Below are 22603 nucleotides of genomic sequence, written 5' to 3'. Positions count from 1 at the left end.
CCCTTTTACCTATTTTGTACAACTATACATACAGAAATGAACATTAGAATCTTGACTCATGAAATTTTGGAAAGTTTAAAGTTTAAATCTTGATCTTGAAATTTTATACTTTGGAAATTACATTTTGATTTCATGTTTATAGACCCAGGAGTATTATCTGTTTGAGGGACACAGTAGTGTTTTATTATGATTTCTGTATTTTTAGTTTGTAGATTTTAGCCAACTCTACCACTTTTTTGAGAAAAACAAATCTGTAAAACCTTCAGTTATTATATCCATTATCTTCCTTTAATTACCCCTCCATTTCATTATCTGGTGTTCATATGCTAGGAGACACCTGGTGTCAAAATCTTTAATACAGCAAAGGTGATCCTTTAAACATAAACCCAAGAGAAATAGACTACGCTAGGAAATGATAATATTCATTTCTCTCTACAAATACTTTCTTGAAACTCATCAAGTCATATAATTTGTTACCAGTACCCTAGGTGTCTATAGTAATTAGAAAGACTGTAAGTGATTCAGCACTCCCTTCATGGGTACCATATTTCTCAATTAAAAACTCACATAGTCTGTATGCATTAATTTATATCTTAGCTGCACCATAAAACCAAATATTTTATTATAAACAAATCATGAAGATAATTTGCTTGACATTCTGATTTAAATCATGTGAAATCATTAGAACAGGACCCCAATTGATTCACCTCCATCTTAGACTTTGTGTGTGTGTGTGTGTGTGTGTGTGTGTGTGCGCGCGCGCGCACACGCGCGCACAAGACAGAGAGAGAAAGAGAGAACGTGAGTGAGAGAATATTGTAATTGTTTTAACTTTGGTGTACTTTTAAGGATCTTGAGATGCTACAGGAAAAAAGGAAATTGAAGCTAAGAAATGTTTTGGATAACATAGCTAAAAAGAAAATTTCTCAAACCTCTAGCCATAAACAAGATTTTAAATGGATTTTTAAAACACACACAAGTATTTATTTTTTAATTAATTAATTTTTAAAATTTGCGTATAGTTGGCACACAATGTTGCATTCGTTTCAGGTGTACAACGTAGAGATTCAACATCTCTACACAAGCATAGCTACCGTCTGCCACCATACAACGCTGTTACGAGATCACTGACTATGTTCCCCGTGTGGTACTTTCCATCCCCATGACTTACTCATTCCACAACTGGAAGCCTGTACCTCCCAGTCGCCTTCACCCATTTTGCCCATCCCACCCACCCCCCTTCCCTCTGGCAACCACCAGGTTTTTTTCTTTGTATGTGTTGGTCTGATTCTGACAAACATTTATTTTGTAAATAAAGTAGAATTGAACCGAACATATCTTCTTCAGATAGGAGACGTTTTGTGAAAGACACATACACACATATTATAAAAACACTATATATTATATACACACATGCATATACACATACTAAGATTATTATGGATCACAGTCAAAAAGTGTAAAAGCCACTAAGGCGCATATAGAACAGAGGGAAATTTTATTTTTATTTTATAGCATAGACTATTTGATCAGAGTTTAAAACCTGTATTATTAAAAACCAGGGCTTTGTGTGATAGGACTAGCTGGTACAAAGCATGAATATCCTTTTCCAGAGTAATGAGATAATGATCTGCAGGAGTCCTGCCATCACACAAATGAATGATGAGAGGCTGAACCAACATTTATTTTCTCACGGTCCTGGAGGCTGGAAGTTCATAGTCAACGTGCCAGCAGGCTTGGTTTGTGGTCAGATCTCTCTCTTCAGCCTACAGATGCTGCCTTCTCCCTGTGTCTTTACATGGCCTTTTCTCTGTGCACGTGCATGGAGAGAAAGCTCTGGTGGCTTTTCCTCTTCTTTGTAAGGACATATGTCCTATCAAATCAGCGATGCACACTTATGACCTCATTTAACCTCAATGACCTCCTTAAAGGCCGCATCTCCAAATACAGTCACATGGAGAGTTAGGGCTTCAACATGTCTTTAGAAGACACAGTTTGGGCCATCACACCATCTTTTGAAATAAATTTAAATTTCTACATGAACTGGCTTGTGTAACGTGAAAAACAAGTTCATGTGCCTTCTTATGAGTGATCTTCGTGATTCTCAAACAGAAGTATGAGATGCGTCACCGTGTTTTCGTGCTATTAAACACTGAAACATAGTAAACATTGCTTTTTTCTTACCACAAGTCTCTTAGCTTTCACTTAACCTTTTGAGTAACTTGTGGTTTCTGGTGACTGCATCTGCAGAAAGCTCATGTGAGTCAAGGCCATGAGCAAAAGTTAACTTGAACCCTCCTGGAGCTGCAGCCACAGCTGCTCTGGACAGTGGCGCCAATTAAAATGGAGCCATTGGTTTGAGCAGATGTGTGTTTTCTAATTTATTTAAAATGCAATGTAGAGGGTGGGAGGGAGAGGAGGGTGGGTGATGGGTATTGAGGAGGGCACCTTTTGGGATGAGCACTGGGTGTTGTATGGAAACCAATTTGACAATAAACTTCACATATTGAAAAAAAATAAAATAAAATAAATTGCTCTAGAAAAAAAAAGAAAGAAAGAAAAGAAAAAAATAAATTAAATGCAATGTAGAGAAATGACAAAATTGGGTTACAAATTCAACAGGGGAATGGGACAGACAATTTATAATTTACCTACAGATTATCAGAGCCAAAGTTTTTATAAACGAAAATACTACAAACATTTCTACAGCAATGGAAGAAGGATTATTAGATCATTTTAGTTTTGAAATAACTCACTAGACGGCATAATGGAATAAAACACAACTAAATACAATCCAGTCATCTTAACATAGATGAAACGTGCGTGCTGGGTGACTGTTCACTCTGGATTCCTTACCTTCTGTACCTAAACCATTCCAGATGCTGTAACCTCTACAAACTTCCTACATTCCTAGAAGCAACAAGGTTATGTCTGGCTTTCAGTTTTGATGAATAAAAATGCAAATCTTTATTTTTGATAACTTGAAATTTTCCCTATTAAAAAATGTTAACTAATATAGAATATACAAAATAATACATAGTATTAAATTTCCAAGTGATAATATTAAAAACATTCTTTCCCTCAATGAAAATATTTTGCCTACCAATGTCTCCATTACATATTATTTTTTGTTTTGTTTTGTTTTTGTTTTCTGTATTCTTTTAAAAAAACTTTTTTAATGTTTATTTTTGAGAGACAGAGAGAGAGCAGGGGAGAGGCAGAGAGAGAGGGAGACAGAATCTCAAGCAGGCTCCACACTGTCAGCACAGAGCCCAATGCAGGGCTCGAACTCACAAACTATGAGATCATGACCTGAACCAAAACCAGGAGTCGGATGCTCAACCAACTGATCCACCCAGACACCACTGTTTTTTGTATTCTTAAACCATACCATGAGTATCAGTTGAGTATAATTATAGACCTCTACTCGTATGTGGCCTTATTTATGGTTTTTTTTTTAATGCTAAAGCATATTGTTTCCAATGATGACTAATTTTAATGAAAATATTATGGTCAGGAATTAGAAAAAACGGGTTTTGATGAACATGCTGAAATGAAATATGTTAGTATAGATGATGCACCTGAAATATTTGCAGAAGAAATTACTTGAGGCAACACTGCATTATTTCAAAATGTCATATATAATTACAGTTGATGTGCATTCCTCAAGGATAATAATAATGACCTCTACAAAAGTGTTTACTTGTTTCATTATCTTTAAAAGTTTAATGGAGAGTAGGCATATGTTCAACGCTAAGAATTGGTATGACCAATGATCTTTTCCTGTGAAGCCGTGTACCCCCTTCTAAAGAAATGATGTTTCCATTTAGAAAATAAAGATTATTTAGGTATTCTGGATAATACAGTAATACCGCTATCTGAGACAGGTGTAATAAAAGTAAGATGTGACAACAAAAGTCACAAGGGAAATTTTAAGCAAGCACAGAATAGCACATCCTTATTATACATAGTTTGCTACACTTCACCTTCCTTGAGTTTGACACGCCTGTGATTTCTGTAGAGTTCTTGTATTGATGTATATGTTCCCGTATCTGGAGTGTTCCTGTCCATAGATGAGATGAACCCCACCACAGCCCCCACCACAGAACGCCAGTGTTGTCAGACCATGTGGCACCACAGCTGGCTACAGTGAGTGGACAGCCGAGCATCACTTCTTTACCAATATCATGTGGGTTTTTTTTTTAATTTATTTTGAGAGAGAGAGTGTGGGAGGGACAGAGAGAAAGGGAGGCACAGAATCCCCAGCAGGCTCCGCACTGTCAGCGCGGAGCCCTATGCAGGGCTCGAAGCCATAAAACTGTGAGATCATGACCTGAGTCGAAACCAACAGTCACTTAACCGACTGAGCCACCCAGGTGCCCTGACCAATATCCTGTTGTTGACTCTCTGGAGGTGTTCATGCAAATGGGGACGCTCACCTTAGTAGGTTGGCCTTACATCATAGTAAGAAAACTGCCTTTGGTGGGGAACTGTAGTTCCAGAAGCCTTTAAAGGCTGTGCCCGGAACTTCTTTTGCCCCAGGGACCTGAGAATATGGAGGAAGATGGTTTTCTTCTTGTGCCTAGCTTGTGGCAGCATTTGGTCTTGCCCTAATCTCACTCGGGATGGTAATGCCTCCCTTCTGTGAAACAGCTGGGACTCGGCAGCAGGATTTCTTGTCCTGGATGAGCAATTAAAGAGTATTTGTGGCCTGAGTCCTGGAAGAGTAGCAGCCGACCACTTTCTTGTTATTTTGTTTGGGAGAAGTGCTTTGAATACGAAAGGCTTTATATGCCATTTGAAATAGGTTAGCCTTTATTCTGAAAACCTTGGAGAGCCACTGGAGGATTTTAAGTACGTGGAATGAATGATCTTGTCAACAGTGAGGAAGATGGATCAGAAATGAAGCTGGATGCAGACGATCATTCAGTAACGATGATTGATTGCGAGAATCCAGGTTCTGTAGAATGAAGACTCTACGGTGCCAGCAGGATGGGGATGAAAGCACGGGCTTCAAAACTATTTGGGGGATAGAAGGAATAGAATGTGGTAACCCATTAGCTTTGGGCAGTAAAGAGAAAAAGAGGATGACATGTTTCTGGCTTCCTATGGAATTATGGAACACAGGAAAAGGAGACATTCTGGAGGCAGAATGAAGATGATTTGGACACGCTGTCTTTGAAGGATGTGTTGGATGTCAGGTGGCTAATTCAAGTGTGAACAGTGGTAGAAGGATGGAAGCTGGAGAGATAGTTTGGGGGGTCATCACTACATAAATGACAATGTAAGTTGGGAGTAGGATAAATTCACCTAATAGAGATTTGTAAAGTAAGCCAACAAGAGAGCTAAAAATGGAACCTGGAGTGATACCTTGATTTAAGGTGGGGGAGGGGGGTGGAATACAGACACTGTAAAGGACTGTTTAGCAAATAATATAGTCAAATACATTGATTCACGATAGGATCTGTTGGAAGGACAAAAGAGTTGAGGTTTTGAAGAGAGGATAATTGAAGTGATGGATAAGATTGGCTACAGACAATGGGGGAAGAAAAGGAATCTAAGGAAAGCCTAATGCAATAACATAAAATAAGTAAGTAAAGTAACTAGAATTCCTTATGAGGTTGTGCTCCAGGGGCACCACTCCTGTAAAGAAAAAAAATGTAAATATTGTCTTAGAATGGTGCCATGCACTGGGCATACTCTAAGATAGATCTTTGGGCACATCAAGCACAATTCCCAAGAGCCACATTCAGTGTTTTCTTATGGAGATAGGAGCCCTCGGAGCACAAATAAAAGAAGATTGTGTGTCTCCACTGCTACCTAGGTTGAGCAGTGTTAGCAGCCCTGATCTAGGGTACTGCTGGGCATGCACATGTGGTAAGTATGGACCGTGATGGGGTGGGAGGTGAGCTGTGACAGTGAAGATACTGGAGGCGTGGAGACCAGTTAGGAGATTATTTAACATCTGATTCATTCCTAAAGCATTCATGATCTCAAGGCTCTGTGCTGGGCATGAAGCCTACGTAAAAACAAGATAAAATAAGAAAGACTTATTAAGTACTATATGATGTGTGCTGCATTAGGTTCTGGGAGTAACTCTTCATCGGTGTTAGTTTGAGGCTGGTATCCTTATTGGGAAGATTCCATAGGTGGTGTATTTCCTAGGTGATATTTATAATTTTGCTTTTACTTTTGTTCTAGAGGTGGAGAGAGGAGTTTTGACTAAGAAGGTACTTAGTCTCTGATTAGTTTCTAAAAGAGTCTGCCTTTACTTTTTTTTCCTTTCTCTTCCCCCATCCCACCTTTCCAACCTTCCTTTCTTTAACCTTCACACAACATATCAGACTTTGTGGTTGTTGCTTTGATTTCCAACATTGGGGAGAGGGGCATTTTTTCTGGTCTATTTTTATTCTATTTTATTTGTTCCCTGTTGAGATACTAAAATAATCATAAATGAAGCTGGACTATGGATACAATATACAGTAATCATAGACATCGCAGGTTTAGATTTCAATGCATATAACTTTGGTTAAAGGGGAAGAATAAAATAAAACAGAGGCAGGCAGTACCACAAAGTGTTATTTAAGATACGCAGATGGGGCACCTGGGTGGCTCAGTCAGTTGAACATCCAACTCTTGATCCCAGGTTGTGGGATCAAGTCCCAGGTCAGGCTCCATGCTGATGGTGGAGTCTGCTTAATATTCTCCCTCACTCACTCTCTCTCTCTCCCCCCTTCTCTCCCTTCCTATGCCCATCTCACCTGCTTGTGCTCTCTCTCTCTCTAAAATAAAAAAGTAAATAAAATAAAATAAAATAAAATAAAATAAAATAAGGCAGATATAAGGGCCCTACTTTTCTATCCCATGGGGAGGGAGGCGCCGCTCACTGTACTATGGGGAAGAGCTCAGAACAATCAGACTTTGGGGCGCCTGGGTGGCTCAGTCGGTTAAGCGTCCGACTTCAGCTCAGGTCACGATCTCGCGGTCCGTGAGTTCGAGCCCCACATCGGGCTCTGGGCTGATGGCTCAGAGCTTGGAGCCTGCTTCCGACTCTGTGTCTCCCTCTCTCTCTGCCCCTCCCCCGTTCATGCTCTGTCTCTCTCTGTCTCAAAAGTAAATAAACGTTAAAAAAAAAATTAAAAAAAAAAAAAGAACAATCAGACTTTGAGGTCACGTGGTGAACTCTGCCTGGTTGTGCTAAGGAGACAGGTCCTTCTCATTCCAGGTCCAGCCACCTACTTAGTAAATAGGAATTTGGAAAGTAGAATAAAAATAAATAAAAGAACAAATAACAATGTAAAACTTAAATTATGTTTTGAGGTAACAGTAACTTTTTTATACCAGTACATCTCTAATTTCTAAATGAATTTTATGGACAGCCATTTCTGTAGAACCAAGACCCCAAGTTATGTCTCTGTATCATCTCAGGATTATACTGCATACCATGAACCTTAGTGGGTACAACGTTAGGAAGTCCTTACCAGTCAAATCATATGCTGAAAACAAAATAAGATTTGAGAGTAGTAAAAATGGAAATACTTTTCTTCTACAATATACTTTATTTCTTTTTCAATATTAAATGAGATAATGATGCAGAGTGCTCAGCTGTCTAATAATTACTATGAAGGAAACTGAAGCACATGCGGTAAGATTACTTGCTTAAGGTTATAAAGTAGTCAGTGGTAGAATAAGTAATCAACCCAGATGGTGTAACTCCGTGGCCCAACCTTTCTGCCTCGCTGCCTCCCGAGGGCCAAAAAAAGTTAGTTGTGTGTTACCGTTATTGTTCTTTTTCTCTTCTTCTCATGTGATATGTAGGTGATATCAACACATTACAAATAAGTACCCAAATCTGACCCATCTTCTACTGTGTATCTACAGAGAAGGGCTTTGTGAATTTAGTTTGGTCACTGGTTGTGTTATGGGTCAGGTCAGTGATCTCTTGAAAACTAAAGTTTTAACTAAAGTTTTAACATTTTTTTAAATGAATGGAAATGATTTGTAGGATTTCTGAAAAATGCATGGGCTCTGAAGCCCTTAGAAGAGATTTAATACATTTTACCTATTTGCTAGCTTTGCAAACCCCACCAAAATACCTAAGCTCTCTGAGTCTCCGTTTTCTTATAAAGTAAGATTTAACCTCCTTTGTGAGGCTGCTTTATAAAGACTCAGTGGGTAGAGTGGGGGGTGTGGCTAAATGCTTACTAGATTAAGCATTACTAGATGCTTACTAGATCCTTGTTCTTTTCCTCATGGGTTTGTGAAGAAATTAGCATCAAATTATTTTCACAAATCAAATAATTGTATAAAGTTCTAATACTATCAATACTAACCATCAGTTCAATATATATCATTATGTATTATTCTAAAATGCTCTGAGTGCTTATATGTCTAAGTGTCTCTCATCTGGTTGAAATAAAAAGTAAACATAAAAGAAGAGGTAAACAAGAAACCATTATGGGTATACATATTGCTAGAATTTAAACACAAACCCTGAGTCCATTTGAAAAGTCTAGGAAAAAGTAGGTGCAAGAATTTCAAGTATGTTGGGTGTTCTCCGGACTTGAAAACTAGGTTCTGCACTAAGTGTTCCTTAAATCTACCCACATTACTATTATCTTAATTCTTTTCTTGAATTAAAGCTGTAGATTTTCTGGTGTTCTGACGTGTGGTCTGAGGAAGAATCCATTTGTAGTTTTCCTTTTATTAAACCGAGAAAGAGTAGTTCAATTGTTACTTAAAAAAAAACATGCAGGAATATTCCTTTCTTTTTTTTTTCCTCCTTTAGATTGAACCTTTACTATTTATAAATTGCAACTTCTTTTTGCTTCAGGTATTTCACAGAATGTCACCCAGTAATGGAAATTCAGAGTAATTTTTTTCTATTCATTTGTACATAATAGGAAAATAACTTAAGTTAATAGTTTTTGCCTCAAAGCACTTTATAGGTAATTTTATTTTCTTTAGCTAGAGAGCATATTATGGGGATTTAATGCATCAAGATATAATGTTATCTGTCTCTTTTGACTGTTTTGATTCTGCCTTCTGTTCTGAGAATTTGTGTTAGGAAAAGTGGTCACCATGAACTTTGCTTTCAAAATTGTTTTTGGACTTTCTTCATCAAACCAAAGCATTGTGCTTGCCTGTATTCAGAGCTAAAATCAATCAAATCCTGCAAAACATCAAACTTGTGTTTGCTAAGAACACAAGTAAGTGTGTTTTCAAAGATGGATCAACAAAATAAATTTGTTTTTAGTTCCTTTTCATAGATGGCTCTTCCTAAAAGAATATTTGTTTGTAGTTGGTTGGAGCTGAGTAGGGGGCCCACTTTGAAGTTTAATCAGGGATTATTTGATCATCTTTTGCAACAAAGTATGGTGATTTGTTTCGCATTCAGTGGATGACACCCTCATTGTAGAAAAGGAATTTAGTTCTTCCTGCCTAAACTTGATATGAACCAAAAGAATGGCTTCCAATTAATCATGGTGTGTGTGTGTGTGTGTGTGTGTGTGTACCTCCCCCGCTCGCTCATTCTCATTCTCTGTCTCTCAAAAAAAAAAGAATAAACATTAAAAAAATTTTTTTAAAGAACTGATATGAGCAGAACAGGAAGATTTCATTGCACCCATGAGCCCCTCAAAAGCTTACTTGCCTCTGGCACAATGACTATAGGAGATCATGGTGCAGGTGTCAGCCTGGGTCCCTGAGTAACCACAGTGAACAGAGCCCGCTGCTGACATGTTGTGAGTGATTAGCGTGAGTGAGAGATTAAATTTGGTTGCTTTAGGCTGCTAAATTTAAGGGATTGTTTGTTAGAGATTATAACCTCCTCTATTTTGACTAATCTGGTAAAATCATAAACATTGCTCTCATTCAAGGAAAGAGTGAGAATAATAATAATAATTGAGGGGATTAAAATTTTATGTCCCATGCACATATTTGAGGAATTTTATATTAGTTTCCAAATCTCTGATGGGCTTACATATATTCTCTGAATTGATAATATTTAAGATATTATGTTACCTGTTTTTGTACTATTTAAGATTCACTAATAGTTTTATTAAAACAGAAGCATCAAGGTAAGAGTTGAAGCAACCTACTCTTTAAGGAAACTTTAGATGGACTTCAAGTTGATGGAGACCAGATACTCCTATTTCTGTAAAAAAGCAGTCACTGCTTTCATTCAGGATTATATATTCATTCAAGATCAGGTCCAATAATATTGAATCTATTCTATATGTAAACTTCCCAGAAGAAAGAATCTTTTTTATGAAACTGATGTTGAGTTTCATAAAACCAATGCCTAACACCAAAGTGATCACAGATATAAAAGAGCAAATATCCTTATATTATTTTTGAAATTTATTAGGTTGAACTGTATGAAATTGTTGACATTCAGTTACTTTTGAACTTAAGAATCACAATTCCATATGGTTCAGCCTAATGTTCTAAAGACCCGTATTTACAAAGGAATCTCTTGGGGTACCTGGGTGGCTCAGTCACTTAAGCACCTGACTTCGGCTCAGGTCATGATCTTGCCGCTCGTGAGCTCAAGCCCCACATTGGGCTCTGTGCTGAAAGCTCAGAGCCTGGAGCCTGCTTCCAGTTCTGTGTCTCCCTCTCTCTCTCTGCCCCTGTCCCACTCATGCTCTGTCTCTTTCTCTCAAAAATAAATAAACGTTACAAAGCAATCTCTACAAATATTATAGTTTTCATATTATAAGCTGTACATTGGTTTGTGACCTACACTCTTGGCAAAATCATACTTGGCTGGACATATCTTTATTCAGTACTTGGCTAAACCTTTCAAAATTCCATTGGATTATATACAAACTGTAGACTGATTATCTCAACTTGAAGAAGACCCATTGGTTATACTTGAATGTTCTACACATCTACCCTTGTTACACTTGTCAATTGTCACTCTAGCCTATAGTTCTGGGTTTCCCTTTTCTTTTCTCACCTGGCCACGTCATAACTGCTGAAGCTCTCTCTGGGGCCACTTCACTCCAATCATGGATATAGATCCTCACTTTATTCCTCTTAATACAGCTAATATGAGGCTGAGAAAATCTATAACTTTGCGGGAGGTTTGGAGATCGCCTAAAGGAATTATAGACCAGAAGTGGAAAACTTGGTGCTAGGTAATCAAAGCATATTGCTCCTAGAGACCACTGGTCGTCATCCTCAAATGTCCCACCTCGGCCATTTCACTCCTCAACCTCTGGCTTCGTGGCATATTGTAGTGGTCTGCTTATCACTCTAGATGAGTTTATTCTGTTGGATATTCCCTCTCCTGAGTGCAGGAACCAAACAAGCACAAAACCAATTGATAAGATAGTAATATAATATATTCAATATATAAAAATGCACAATATATGCAAATATGCTTTGCTCCAAAAGGAGATATCCATTTAAATTATTCAACATGACATTGGATTGGTCCAAAGCATCTCCATTTGGGGCGCCTGGGTGGCTCAGTCAGGTCAGCATCTGACTCCTCATTTTGGCTCAGGTCACGATCTCATGGTTGTGAGGTCAGGCTTGTCACTGGACATGGAGCCTGTTTAAGATTCATTCTCTCCCTCTCACTTTCCTCCTCCCCGACTTGTGCTTGAGCCCCTCCCCCCCCAAGAAAGAAAGAAAGAAAGAAAGAAAGAAAGAAAGAAAGAAGGAAAGAAAGAAAGAAAGAGAAAGAAAGAAAGAAACTCCATTTGGATTGCTTCTTCAGGTGAGGTTGTTCTAAGAACTGGGGATAGGTATTTGATTACATGTGTCTGTGATAAAACAAACAAAACACCCAAACAAACATGCTCACCAAAGTAGTTACTTTCATAATGTGGTGGATCCAACTGCAAGGGTAAATTCCAGCTCCAGAATATCAGGCTGCTTATGATCCCTGAAATGTCTGTGTTTTCATCGAAAGAAAGAAAGAAAGAAGAAAGAAAGAAAGAAAGAAAGAAAGAAAGAAAGAAAGAAAGAAAGGAGGGAGGAAACAAAAGCTTCTTACATCTTGTAGCTGTTTATTCCTGCTACACATAGTTGTTCATAACTGCTCTGGTTTTACTGGTTTCATAATTTCTCTATGCCAATAAGCACTTAGTTATCTTTTGAGGAAAATCTTATACAAAGGAATTTATTTTCAAAACTAAAAGCTATGTATATAAATATGGTGATATTCTTCATGGAATTTGTCACAAATGCCAAGGCTTGTAATGTGTCAGTGGTCCCTTCAGTTTCTTGGTGCCTATTTGTGAGAAGCTACGATATTTATTTTAGTGAGGGTATTTTTATGCTGTCTGATGCCATATACAAATAAAAGTCTTTGCACCTTACCAATCCCTTCATCAGGAACACTCTTCACTTTTTTCCAGAATTATCAGGCTCACTTACTAATATTTTCAAGTCTTTAAAAAAAAGAAAACAACTTCAGGGCTTAATCATGAAAACAATTTTCCATTCCTAAAACAACTTTAGGGGAGAAAAATCTTCCTTATTAAAATAACCTAACCTGGGGCACCCAGGTGGCTCAATTGGTTAAGCGTCTGACTCTTAATGCCGGCTCAGATCATGATCTCACGATTTGTGGGATCTATCCCCCCGTTGGCCTCTACACTGACAGCACAGAGCCTGCTTGGGATTCTGACTCTCCTTCTCTCTCTACCCCTCACCCCCGCTCTCAAAATAAATAAATAAATTTAAATAAAATAAAAAATCAAAATTGCAAATGTTAATAACTTTTTACTTCTTTAAAACACTACCCTGCAATACTACCCCTCCATTCAGCATCTTTCCTGTACTATCACGTATTAAAGAGAAAACAGTATTACAGGAATGCTTGATAGTTTAATTTAACTAAGAATTTGTTCAATGACTTTTTTTTTTTAATTTTTTTTAACGTTTATTTATTTTTGAGACAGAGAGAGACAGAGCATGAACAGGGGAGGGGCAGAGAGAGAGACACACACAGAATCTGAAACAGGCTCCAGGCTCTGAGCCGTCAGCACAGAGCCCGACGCGGGGCCCGAACTCACGGACCGCTAGGTCATGACCTGAGCTGAAGTCGGACGCTTAACCGACTGAGCCACCCAGGTGCCCCTTCAATGACTTTTTTTAATCTTTGGCTTTAGTAGTCTTTCTGCTTTTAGACATCAAAAGTGCTACTGCAGTAATCTGTGTTTGGGAGAGAACATTCATTTTTTTATCACATACCATTTTGTCAAGGAGGCCTACGCCTTGACCATCCTAGTGAAAGCTGAAATTCCTCTACCCCTAGCACTCTTGATTCTCCTTACCCCGCTCTATTTTTTCATTATAATTACCAACATTTAGCATTCTATGTGATGTACTCATTTATTAGATTTCGTTGTTTATTTCCTGATTCTTATCCTAGAAGGTTTTGTTCTTAAGAGAAGGAACTTGTGTTATTTTACTTCATCAGAATCAGGTAAAACAGTCCTTGGCATATAGTAGACACTCAATAAATGCTTGTTGAGCTCAATGAATGAAAATTATAGAGATAAAATCAATGCTTCAGATTCTAGAGGAAGGGGTAGAATTCAAAATCCAGAAAAATAGGGAGAAATCTAAAATAACTCAAGGAGTTTCTTTTTCATGCTTACTTTCAGTATTTAGCATATCTTGTACTTCCTCAGTTATTTCACTCTGTCAAATCATATTTTAATTTAGTTCATTTCTTAAATTTTTGGTAGAACCAAGGTATTCTTACTTTGGTGGTTCTTGTTCATTGTACTATTGCTTGTAGATACAAATAAGGTATAATTAATATTTAAAGGATGGTTAATTTCATAATTAAATAGCTTGACATATAAGCTACTTAGAAGTTTCAGTGGACTAAAACTATTCATATTTCAGTAAAAAAAACTTGAGCAGGGGCACGTGGGTGGCTCAGTCGGTTAAGCGTCCAACTTCAGCTCAGGTCATGATCTCGCGGTCTGTGAGTTCGAGCCCCACGTCAGGCTCTGGGCTGATGGCTCAGAGCCTGGAGCCTGCTTCCGATTCTGTGTCTCCCTCTCTCTCTGCCCCTCCCCTGTTCATGCTCTGTCTCTCTCTGTCTCAAAAATAAATAAACGTTAAAAAACATTTAAAAAAAAAAACTTGAGCAATTACTTTAAGATGCAGTATGAAGTTTGATACTATCAAGCTAGAAGCTAGTTCAAAAGTTAGTCTCTATTTGCCAACAAATGTCAGGAAAATTTCATTTTTATTCCTGATGTGATGGTTTTATGACAGGAAGCTTCTTGGCAATTTTAATACCTTTATGGTTGTTTGTTTTGTTTTATTTTTTTAATGTTGTTTTAAGTTTGTTTATTTGAGAGAGACAGAGACAGCACGAGCGGGGAAGGCACAGAGAGAGGGGGAGAGAGAATCCCAAGCAGGTGCCACGTTGCGAGCGCAGAGCCTAATGCAGGGCTCTCACTCACAAAACCGTGAGATTGTGACCTGAGCCAAAACCAAGAGTTGGCCGCTTAACCAGCTGAGCCACCCAGGTGCCCCTGTTTTGTTTTATTCTAAAATAATTGATCCTTATTATTTTCTGCTGCTCTCTTAAAGAGTACCTTCCACTCCCATCCCCACCCCATATGAAATATTGCTTACAGGCAGTTGATTTTATTTTAAGCACCAGGAATTTTTCCAGAAGACTTGAATATTTTTATCTTTTCTATGCCATGTAAAATTGCAAACTTGCCGATTTGAAGGTCATTTATTTTATTTGAAAAGTGAAATACGTGCATAAGTGAAGAAAAATGCAGGCAGGAAAGGGGATTTGTGCCCAACGGACCTAGAGGACAATACACATAATAAGAGTACTGGATAAAGTGAAGAGGGTACTTAGAGAAATTGTTTTCTTAACATGAAAGTAATTTAATATGGAGTTCTAAAAGACGAATCTCTGTGTTTTCCAAGATCTCCAAGTGGAAAATATAGTTACCTCTAATGCATCATGCGAAATAATCTACTGTCTGTTTTTTTTTTAATTAGAAAACTTCTGAAAATCCTGGCTTCAAAATAGTTGTTAATTTCAAATAGCACAGGTTTTCTTCTCACATTGGAACTAACAGGAATATTCTTGATTGGAAATGGTGTGTCTGAGATTCTATTTCATCTGCTTGGGAATTCTGGATGAGCAGCTTGGGGAAAGAAGTAGTACCACTTCCTCTCCCCTCAATAATTTTACACACTAGGGGGCGCCTGGGTAGCTCAGTCAGTCAAGCATCCAACTCTTCATCTCAGATCAGGTCTTGATCTCAGAGTCATGAGTTCAAACCCCACAATGGGCTCCATGCTGGGCATGGATCCTACTTTTAAAAAAGTAGAAAGGAAGAAAAAAAACTTGCACACTAAAAGATCCTCAGAACACTGATACCATTTCTGGCACTGACATGCTAAATTATATATTTTATATTTGTGCCTCATGAATGACTACATGGAAAATAAAATATTTATAGTTTTTATAATTTGAGAGAGAAACATTTGGAAATGCCTGCTTGACTGGAGGAAAAGTGTTCCTGGCTTTGAGATGACATATAGCTTTTAAAAAAAAAAAACTTTTTTTAATGTTTATTTATTGAGAGAGAGAGAGACAGAGTGTGAGTGGGGGAGGAGCAGAGAGAGAGAGGGAGACACAGAATCCGAAGCAGGCTCCAGGCTCTGAGTTGTCAGCACAGAGCCTGACTGCAGGGCTCGAACTCATGAACCACGAGATCATGACCTGAGCCGAAGTCGGATGCTTAACCAACTGAGCCCCCCAGGCACCCCACGGTGTAATGTAGTTTAAAGCCTATCTAAATACGAAAGTCTAACCAGACTAAATAAGTTTGTCCACCTAATGTGCAGCATGCCATAAAGACTGGCACCGAGCGTTTGCAGTGAAGAAAGATAAACTTTTCATTGGTGTCGCACAACCCAGGAGACAGGGAGCTAATGCTCAAAAGTCCTAAACTCCCTGATGGCTTGCATGTGAGGATTTTTAAGGGCAAAACTTGGGGCAGGGGTCTTCTGAGAAGATGGATGCCATCAATTGGAGGCCCAGGAGGTCATGCTCACAGGTGTTCTGGTGTCACTATGCCTGGTCCCCCGGAGGTCCTTCCCAAGAGACTTGGAACCAAAAAGTGTATTCTTTATGTTAGAGATTTCGTCAGGTGCATTTGGTGACTATATGTTAATGGTAGTGCTAATTAACTACTTATAAGCTAGTTCATTCTGCCTTGTTCCTTGGCCAATGCAGCCATGCCTGGAGTGATATGACCTCTAGAGGTCATTCTTTCTTCTGAAGCGACGAGATGGATGCTGGCTTCAAAAATGCTTTACGCACTTTTATATCCAAGATAGAAAAGGTTGTGTTATCCTGCATTTGACCACTGGGAAGCTCATGTGCTTCATGCAGTCTTTTCGTTGCAGCGCGAGTGATGCCATCATTAATGGGTTTTTTGTAGGAGGCTCAATGAAAAAGGGCAAGGTAGAGGATTCTTATATAAATAGGCAGATTCCATCTTAAAAATAGTCCCCCCAATTTTACAAATGTTGGAAGCTACAGAATTATTATAAATGATGGTTATTATTCAATAGTCACATGGCAAAGCTGCATCTTATGAAATAATACCTCCTTAAAATAGAGGAAGTGTAGAAATATAAATTTGAGGCTGCCTCTGGAACCCCTAGCTCGCCAAATAAATCCTCGCTTCTTATGAACCAAAGTGTAGGCTCTGTAAATTGAAAACACATGACTCAAAAGTGTTTCAAAACTTCTGGGGAAATGTCAAAGTTCTGGAATTTAATATTGACAAATATTCTGTGTTTGACCTATTTCTCCTGTTGTTGATTTGTGGGTCTTTGCATGAGTCTTAATTTCACTGCCAACTGAGCCAGAAACAACCTTAGGTGTGTATGTCTATGTCATCACTTCTTTGACCCTGCTTACTCTTACAGATACTTCGCATTTGCCCACTTTTGACATCCATGGGTGGCATGATATTCTTGCATTTACTCAAGCTCTCAAGTAGTGGGCATTTTGTCTCACAACGCAGCCATATGTATGGCTTGTCCCCTGGTGGACAATATGACAATTTGAAGAGATTTTTTTTTAATTTTAAGATGTTTATTTATTTGAGAGAGAGAGACAGAGCACAAGGAGGAGAGGGAGACACAGAATCTGAAGCAGGCTCCAGGCTCTGAGCTGTCAGCATAGAGCCCAACGTGGGGCTCGAACCCACAAATCGCGAGATCACGACCTGAGCTGAAGTCAGTCGCCCAACCGACTGAGCCACCCAGGCGCCCCGAAGAGATTTTTTTTAAACTAAAGGAAAATGAATTGGTTACTTCCCTCTTCTCTTTTCCTGGAAGTTCCCATCCTCCATTATTTAAAATGCACAGGCAACCAACTTTACATCTGAAGGAAAGGAAGATAAAGAAGCTAGTGAGAGGGGGACTTGGGAGTAGTTTAAACCTTCAACAGCTTTGTTATGATCCTGCAAGACATTAAAATCAGACCCAGGCAAAAAGTTCCACCACCACCAACCCCACCTCCCCCTCCACCCCCACCTCTCCACCCCTCCAACCACCCCTACCTTCCCTGAGTATTTAATGTGAGTGGGAATGAAGCAAGGTTTCCTTAGTCAATATCAACTCTAATGCTGGCAAGGTGCCTGGAGAGGCATTTGGGTTTGTCATTGCTTTTCCCCTTCCTTTTCTCACCTTCTTGAATATTCCTTGCCTTTTTAGTGCTTGATGTAATACAGGCTTCATAAAATAACCAGACCAAGGTATAAGAGAGACGCATTATAACACAACTCTCTATTAAATGGATACAGTGGGTCAAATCGTGTTCTCTAAAGCATAAGGTGATATCCTAAATGTTGTAGATGAAAGTCAGCCTGCCCAAGATTAGCAGTGGAAAAGAACGGGTTCTTGGTAGAGTTCCTTAACTTTTTATGGAGTCTGAGTAGATGCTTTGGAAGGCCCCGACTGCCACCAGCAATCGGTATTCGTACCCATCATGCTGCCTTCCCACAGACTCTTTAGAACGTTCATTTAAGGGATATTAAATGACAGCTTTGTGACTTTCCTTTCACAGTGGATCCTTCCTATGTTTTATTCTTGCATTCAGTGGTGTTGTTTTTCCCTAAATTCTAAATCCATAAGCCATCAGTGGGTACACCCAGGGAGACAAGTGTGCAGCACTACTGATCTGTATGCACAGTACTCCGGGTAAGCCCCTGCACTCTTCTGGGGTGAGAGACGAGCTGTGCCTTTCGGTCACAATATTTCCATCGCTCCTTTTATTTTCTGTCTTTTCCTCCTGCTTCTTTTTTGTATATATTTTTTTAATTTTTTTAATGTTTATTTTTGAGACAGAGAGCAAGAGAGAGAGAGTGAGTCAGGGAGGGCAGAGAGAGAGGGAGACACAGAATCCAAAGCAGGCTCCAGGCTCTGAACCATCAGCACAGAGCCCGACGCGGAGCTCGAACTCATGAGCTGCGAGATCATGATCTGAGCCGAAGTTGGACGCTCAACCAACTGAGCCACCCAGGCGCCCCATTTTTCCTCCTGTTTCTTAAGCAACAGCTTTACAGTTTGGCCACATTAACTGAAACACAGTGTCATACTTTTAAGACAGCATGTCCTGCACAGCAAACACATTTCTGTAGAGCTGATTTGGCAATGCTAGATCGGGTTTGGGAAAGGCAGCTGTGAACACTTGCTTCGTGTGCAGAGAACGCTGCATTATTAGACCCTCTCTGCTCCTTTACTTGTTAGAGAATGAAGGAAGAATTCTAGTTTTGCACAGTTTTCCAAAACTACATGACCACCTTTATTTTTTTATCCTAAATGTTTGTTTTACACATTCATTTAAGAATAAAAGCATGATTCTTGGGGCATCTGGTGGCTCAGTCAGTTGAGCGTCTGACTCTTGATTTTGACTCAGGTCAGGATCCCCGGGTTGTGGGATCGAGCCCCATATGCCAGGCTCCGAGGTGAGCATCAAGACTGCTTGAGATTCTATCTTTCGCCCTCTGCCCCCTCCCGACTCATGCGCGCTCTCTCTTTCTCTCTCTCTCTCTCTCGGTGTCTAAAATTTTTTAAAAAAGAATAAAAGCATGATTCTTTGTAATCCAGTTTAAAGATGGCAATGAAAGGAAATTCTATGGACCAGACTATACGATAGAAATGTGTGCAAAGCACAAATGCAAGCCACATATGTAACTTGAAATTTTCTAACAAGCTCACTAAAAAAAAATTTTTTAAGATGAAATTTTTTTCTTAATTTTTTTTCATGTTTATTTATTTTGAGAGAGAGCACAGGGGAGAGGCAGAGCGAGAGGGAGAGGGAGAATCCCAAGCAGGCTCTGCGCTGACAGATGTGAGGCTCAAACTCAAGCATCATGAGATCATGACCTGAGCTGAAACCAAGTCAGACGTCTAAGCGACTGAGCCACCTAGGCTCCCCGAAATTATTTTTCGTAATATATTTTATTTGACCCAATGTATTCAAACTGGTATCACTTTGATATGTGAATGTGGAATAATGTAAAACTTCTGAATGAGATATTTTACATTTTTTGTGATAAAATTTCAGTATCTGGTTCTGTGTTTAACACTGACAACACATCTCAGATCACACTGGCTGCATCTGAAGTGTATAGACTAAGATCAGAGTTTGGATTATAGACTAATTACAGAATATAGACTAAGAATCTCTGGCAGTAACCTGTTTTCAAACAAAGCTGCTTCTGCGCTAATGATATCGATTGGGTTTTTCCTTCTAAAAATTTAGTGTCCTTAATCGGTATCATTTCAAGGAGTTAGAACAGTGAAGAGTAAAAGGCAAACCGCAAAGGCTGGAAATAAATGTGTAAATTCACAGTGTGTATTACATAATACACAAATGTGTAAATTACTCTTTCCCTTATCTGAAGCCATTTTTGGAGAATATCTTTGAGTTTTATATTTCTGTTGCTACCTCTGCCTTTCGTTTGATGTGTCGACGTGCCCATCTATACATGGAGCATCAGTTATTTCTGAAGACGTCCATAAATGTCCACCGTCCACACCCATGCAACTGTACGTAGGAGAGTTTACTCTATGAGAGAAATTTCCCTTTTGAAAAAGAAGTTAGAAACATAACTATCTTGGTTCTGCTTAGACCATACTACACATTTTCTCTCACGTTCCATTTTGCATTGTTTAAATATGAGGAAGATGTTTTAAAACTGATAGAGAATACACTCAGAGATAAATGCATTAACCTCTGAAAATAACACCAAAAAAGAACAACAAAATGAAGACTTGTTCTCTTCTCATTTCTTTATTACTCAACTTTTCGTCATCTTTTTCATGCTGTACCAGTCTCCAGCAGCAAAGCAGTAACTGGCACTGACAGTGATTCCCCTAATGTGCCTGATCAGAGACTGGTTTGGCCCCAGAAGCGTAAGTAACTTTTTCCTTTGACCACCGAAGGAAAAAAATACCTATCTGGCACTGCTTAGAATAAAATTGCCAATATTGTTACATTTCATGACTTTGAAATTAATTTAATAGCTTTACATTTTAAAACAATCACCTTTAGTTTACCAACTGACCCCGAGTTTTGGGCATTGATATGTGTGATTTACATAGTTTGATAGATTTAGGTTAAACAGCTTAAAGAAAAAGTAGTTAATATTCTCTGCACAGTTTAGTGTTTTAAAGCTCTGTGGGGAGGCCCCTATGTTTCTGGTACAGATCGGGTCTGGAGAGAGAAAGATGACACAGTTAGTCAAAGTCTCAGGCTTCAGTGACCACCGTCTAATAGGAAACGTGATAGATTAAAAACAGTAGCCACGGTAGAATGCATGGCTATCAAAGTATGTAACGAATAGCGTTGAGGGGATTTTGAGGTGCTGGGAGAGGATAGAAGTGATGCTTGATGGGGAATAGCTACAACAGGAAAAAGAGGAATCACAGTTTAGAATAATGGTGGTCAGAGAGTAAAGAGCAAGAGAGATTGGAGTTGGGGCAAAGGTTAGGTCCAGGATAGGGATATTTGAATGGGCGCTGACCTACAGCAAAGGTTATAGATCTGGGAATAGTAGAGGCAGAGTTTAGTGAGACTGTTGTGCTCAGTGAGTCATTCACATGCAGACTGGAATCCCCCCAGTATGGTGGAAAGAGCTGCAGCCCAAGGGATACTTTATCATTCACTACGTACTTACCATCTCAAATTCCACATGACCCACGTGGGATTGTGATATGCCCTTCCCCCAAATATCCTTCTTCTCTCATGTTTCAGTTCTCCGTAAATCTCACTGAAAACCTGTTCTTTTGCTCATGCCAAAGTCTGTTTCATCCCCCTGGATACTTTATTCCTCCTCACCCCCGCGGTTCATACATCGCAAGTTCTAGGGATAGTATCATCAAAACACATCAGTGCTTTTCTCTGCTGTCTCTCTAGCTCCAAAGCCACCATATTAGCCTGCCTGATGCCCCTCAACTGCAGCACCCTACCTAGGTGTCTGGCTTCCCTCTCCATCTCCCAGTGATACATTTCCTTTCTCCAGTGGTCTCCAAAAGGTTTACCGTGAGTCATTATTTGCAAAAGACATTGACCATGTGCCTCTACCATATGCACATTTACTTATAAGTTACATACATGTACTCCTGTGTTCCTGTACCAATATATTACACATATATTTAAAACACATGCAAAGGTAGAAATGTTGGGGCGCCTGGGTGGCTCAGTCGGTTAAGCATCCAACTCTTGATTTCAGCTCGGGTCATGATCTCGTAGATTCGTGAGTTCAGGCCCCATGTCAGGCTCTGTGCTAACAATACAGAACCTGCTTGGGATTCTCTCTCTCCCTCTCTCTCTCTCTCTCTCTCTGTCCCTCCCAGCTCTCTCTCTCTCTCTCTCAAAACAAATGAATAAATTTAAAAAAATTTTTAATTAAAACATAAAACACATGCAAAGGTAGAAATGTTAGAAGATGAAAAGGAAGTCACCTTAAGATATTTTCATTGTGTTTACTGATAATACAAAAACCTTTTTGCTTTCACTCAAAATTATTAATAATGAGAACAGTACGATTTGTATGTTCCCATGCTTTCTCAGATCTGGATTTAACACTCCACATTAGGGTAATTCCTAATTCTACTGCATAGTGCAGTTTATTTTGATTCTTGATTTAATGGTGGTCATGCCTGAAAAAGGTAATTCACATAGATCTAAATGAAAGAAGTACATTTTTTATTTTGCCTGTGGAACACTGGACTCATTTTTCAGTATCATTTCACAAACTGTGCAAATGGCTTTCTTGAGCTAGGAAATGGCCATCGGTACTGATGTCAAATGGTTATTTTTAAGGTCAGTCTGTGTTGAATATCCACTGAAACCCTTTGGGAGACTTCAACAGTTTGAAAAACCCTTCTTCCAAGCTTACTAGAATTTTAAGACATGTGATAATTAGCACCCTATTTGGGGGGACACATACAACAATAACATTTCCAAACACCTACTAAAAAAAATTCTTCTTCCATTGTACACATTTAAAATTTTTTTTTATATTTTTAGGGCACCTGGGTGGCTCGGTCGGTTGAGCATCTGACT

General features: G+C 39.0%; 1 protein-coding gene across 1 annotated transcript in view; it reads left to right on the top strand.

Moving 5' to 3' along the window:
• Positions 1 to 22603, top strand: part of KCNK2 (potassium two pore domain channel subfamily K member 2) — a 122052-nt gene that overhangs the window by 82733 nt on the left and 16716 nt on the right. The gene's annotated exons all lie outside the window — the stretch shown is intronic.

Source organism: Panthera tigris, chromosome F3, assembly GCF_018350195.1.
Source record: "Panthera tigris isolate Pti1 chromosome F3, P.tigris_Pti1_mat1.1, whole genome shotgun sequence".
Taxonomy (NCBI): Eukaryota; Metazoa; Chordata; class Mammalia; order Carnivora; family Felidae; genus Panthera; species Panthera tigris.
The sequence above is the reverse complement of the archived record's forward strand: the minus strand, read 5'-3'. Positions and strand labels throughout refer to the sequence as shown.